Source organism: Miniopterus schreibersii (assembly GCF_964146895.1).
Source record: "Miniopterus schreibersii genome assembly, chromosome: 13".
In the NCBI taxonomy this organism is placed as follows: Eukaryota; Metazoa; Chordata; class Mammalia; order Chiroptera; family Miniopteridae; genus Miniopterus; species Miniopterus schreibersii.
Genome location: NC_138113.1, coordinates 34,805,487 through 34,809,817, shown reverse-complemented (window position 1 = coordinate 34,809,817; position 4,331 = coordinate 34,805,487). Strand labels below are relative to the sequence as shown.

The window sequence follows — 4,331 nt, the reverse complement described above, 5'->3', positions numbered from 1 at the left end:
GGAAGAGAAGAGAACACATATTAAGGGACAAATAGCATAGTGACCATAGTCTCTGTATAATGTTCATTCATTTTTAGAATACACAGGCTTTTAAGCTCAGAAAGAAAAAGTCATCATTAAGGAACATAAAGGAGAGTTTAATAATACAACTCATGTCTTGTTCTCCCCAAATTGAAATTTAAGTGCATTAAAGTAACAGAAAAATACACAAAACGCAGCCATTGTTTGTTATGTGTGTACGGCCTTCAAATAAAGGCCATGCTGTGTCCTAATGAAGAACTATCTCCCAGACTATGACAACCAGCACATGTCATTATAGACAAAATTCTGTGGCATTCTATAGTTGTTGTTGTATAAAAGGAGACAGATTATCATTCCTTAAATTCAGACTCAGAAACATGAAATGCTGAAAAGCTATTATTTAAGCTCAGGAACATTCTCCCACTAGCTAAGCTATCAAAATAGAAATGTCCAAAATGACCAGGTGTATTTGCTCGACGAAAAAAAGTGTTCCCAGTTCTACTTGCAACGATAGCTTGTAAAGTCTCCATCAAAGGATTCGTAACTTGAAAATGTTATGATTGATGGGCCTACCCTTTTCATAGCCAGATTCCTATGGGGAGAAGATTCAAATAATATTCTCCATGCTATCATGGTCTGTCCTCAAGGGTGACTACATGGGCCTGACTCAATCCATTCGGATTTAGAAAAAAAATAACAAAGCTCAGGTCTCTTTCCTGTGAATGAACGGGGGCAGAGAAAGGGATTTTCAGTCCCTGAAAAGTTCCTGCAAAACCAAGCCTCACTGCAGAGGGTGTGCCAGCATTCAGGGCAACACCCTCCTTGCAACCCAGGAGTATAAAAGCATGTACTCGAGTATTATTTAGAGACAAGAATAGAATATTATTCTGAGCAATAAAGCGTTATTCAAATTCTATCAAAGTATACAGATGCTATAACATGGTAATTACGCTAAGACAGAGTGTTTAATTTAGAAACTACCCAACCTTTTTTGTTTCTTTTTTGATGACATTTGTAATCTAAATTAGCAACAAATCTGTGTCTCTCATCAAACTCCAAACCTGATTTGCAATTTTATTTTAGGATTAGCTACCCGTTTATTAGCATTCAGTCAGTCTCAGAGACTTAAGGCCAGTCTAGTCCCAGATAATCTGCCGACAAAGAGGAAAGATGTAAAAAGAATTAGTGCTGTTGTTTTCAAGCAAAGCAGAATAGTAACCATGTCACCACCACAGGACTATCCCATCCCCCCTGTGCCACTCCTAGAGGTCTGGGCAGAAGAGGAAGTCACGGAACAGCTAATGTTTATCAAGTGTCAGGACTTTGGCCTCTCCCTGTGAACCAATAAAATAAGTAATCCGATGTTTTAGGTCCTCTGCAAATCCACTTATTAATTTACTCTTTTGGCAATGATTTTTCAAGCACCTGTCTGTACTAAGCCTTATGCTAATCTTTGAGTATACACAGAATGATCAGAAAGGACCCCTATCTCAATGGGTTCCCACTACCATCCAGTGACAGTGATATTCTTTTCAGTTATAGGAATAGTTGCATGTACATAGGAAATAATTAACAACAAATATGTGTAGGTGATCATAACAGTTAGATGGAACTACAGGTAATTTTTTTTTTGAAGGTCAACCATCAGGTGTATTGAGGAGAGGAGAGACGGGGCACCTCCAGGAGGGTCTCCTATGGGCAGCCACCTTGGCAGTTTGTTGGGGGTTCAAGAGGAGCGGGGAGTTCATGGGGCTGCTCCGGCAAAGAAAAGCTCCAGAGCCAATTGGATGTACCCCTCAGTGGCCTGCAGGGCCCCAGGCTCAGCTCATTGTCCTGAATGCCCATGTCACACAGCAGCGGTAGCTGGGGCTGCCACTGACTCTGAAGGCTGGGCTGCCCAGAGGCCCGCAGGGCATGCTGTAAGGCTTGGCTGAAGAGATCATTGATGATGGGTGTCCCTGACTGGACACCAGAGGACACTGGTGAGGTCCCTGAGGAGTGGCCCTGCGTGCCAGGAGTCGGCATGTGAGAGCTGCTCTCTGGAGTACTGGCCAGGGCCAGGGCAGTGGCCAGCTCGCTCTGGGTGATGGGCCGGGGTCCAGCAGCTCCACTGTACCCCAGGGACGCTGGGCGGGAGCTGGGTGTGCTGCTAGAGGGCGTCACCTGGCCCTTGGGTGAAAGTCATCATCATCAGAGAGCCCTTCAAACAGGAAGCCACCCGGCATGTGGCTCCAGGAAGAGCTGGAGGGCGTGCTCCGAGAAGAGTGTGCCCCCGGTAGTGGCATGCTGCTTGCCACTGAGCGCAGAGCCAGGACAGTGGCACTGACTGGGCTGGGTGAGCGGGTATCAAGCATGTTGGGATCAGCAAAGACAGAGAAAAGGTCCTTGTCCTGGAGAACCCCAAGAGCAATGGGATCGCTGCTGAGGCCTGGGGTAGCCGCAACGATCTGATCCAAAGATTCCTGATTGCTGAGCGTCTTAAAGACCACCTCCCTGTAGGAGGAGCTGCTGTGCAAGGCCGTGTGTAGCGCCTGGAACTCCCGCAGGGCAGCCACTTTGTCCACAGGTCCTGGTTTCTGATCAGGCTCTGGCCAAGACTTGCGCAGAACATGGACTGTGAACCCAGGTTGAATACCATAGAAGTCAAGGGTCTGGTCATCTTTTAGCTTCCAGCCACAGTAGATCAGCTCAATCAGCTCAGGGTCTGGAACGGACTCCTGGAGCTTGCCGGCAATGAGCTGCTTCAGAAATGAAATGCTATAGCTCCCCAGTGAGTATTCTCCCAGCTCTGTCTCCGGCAACTGAAGAATAGACTTTGGGGCAAGTGGCTGGTCAGCCAGTTTCACCGCCAGGTGCCAATCTGAGAGAGACATGTTCTCTTTCATACTCTCCCTTTCTCCCATATCTCATTTAATCCTCACAATCGTTCCCTGAGGAGGCATTATCATTCACATATTACAGACCAGGCAACGGAGACCCAGAAAGTCACTACAAATAACAGTTGCTTTTTAAAAAAACATAAATCATTTAATCATGATAACAAATTCTATCTATCATATGTATAACACGGTAATTACAGCAAACCCACTTAAGGTTTCCCAGGAGTAGGGAAAAGGGCAAGGGTGAAAACCAGGGAATAAAATAACTTATACTATTTTAGGCCTTCCAATGAGAAAAACAGTGAGATGAATGACCCTTTTTTAAACCTCTATACCAACCATGCTGTCATTTATTAAGCACTCATGATGTGATTAAGCTTACCAGAAAACGCTCTTGATCAGCGTCAGAAATTCTATTATTAGCACATGCAATCTCCCTCATATTACCAAGAAAAGTGTTTCTTGAAATGTCTCAAAAAGGGAAGTATTTACATAAACATGTAACAACTATGGTGGTCATCAGACCTGGACTAATGGTGTCAATGGTTTTACCCCCCCGCCCCCCCAACACACACACACTGATCTGGCTCAAGAACAATCAGGAATAAAAGAGACAGGGCAATTCCAGGACATTATTTTCCCTGGGCCAAAGCAGGGTCAGAGATATTCTGGGACCTGTCCTTGGGGGAATTATTTGTAAGAACCTTGATAAAATGAACAAAGCTAGGGTAGGAAACAGCAAGTTGAAAGCAGTGGTTAGATGGAAGGGTTCTCTAAGAAAAATAACTAATTAATTGGTTTGATTGGAGCTCCTTTTATATATTGACTCCTACCATCTCCCAGGTCAGCAGCTCTTTCCAGGTTATGCAAAAATGGTGAATATAAAGCAAAGAGGCCAGGTAGGTACACAGAGCTAAGCTAGTAACAGTCAACACTGCTCCCTAAAATATTTTCACCCCTCTTTTAGGGGAGAACTGCTTCTTCTCAGGGCCATTCTCACTGCTTTGTTGGTGACAGCACCTAAAAGATCTATGAAACAAATGCCAAATTTGGTACAAAGTTATAGCTGAATGGATATAGACTGGGCTTGGGGATCTCACAGCCTTGAAGGTCCACCTAATAGCAGCTAGTTTGGCTAAGTTACCTAACCTCTCAGAGCCTTGGTTTGCACATCTGTCGAATGGAACTTAATAAGGCCTATTTCTCTGGGTTGTGGCCAGGATCAAATGAGAAATGTATGCAAAGTCCTTAGCACCGTGCATGACACACAGGAAGCACTCAAGAAGTAGTAGAGCATTGTCATTAAGTAAAAGGAGTAATGATTCTTTAATGGCTTTTTTTTTTTTTGCAAGAGAACATTTATTTGTAAAATCACAGAGGTAGAAGAAGCAATTCCTAGAAGAAATGAAGCAAGTTGTAGAGGCAGAGGAA

At 44.3% G+C, this 4,331-nt stretch overlaps 1 pseudogene across 1 annotated transcript; it reads right to left on the bottom strand.

Annotated features, from left to right (window-relative positions):
• Window positions 1-1,765: 1,765 nt before the first annotated feature.
• LOC308566582 (ubiquitin-like protein 7 pseudogene) lies at window positions 1,766-2,931 on the bottom strand (annotated as a pseudogene). The gene has a single exon. The product of its transcript is annotated as a ubiquitin-like protein 7 pseudogene (transcript).
• Between the last annotated feature and the right edge of the window lie 1,400 nt (window positions 2,932-4,331).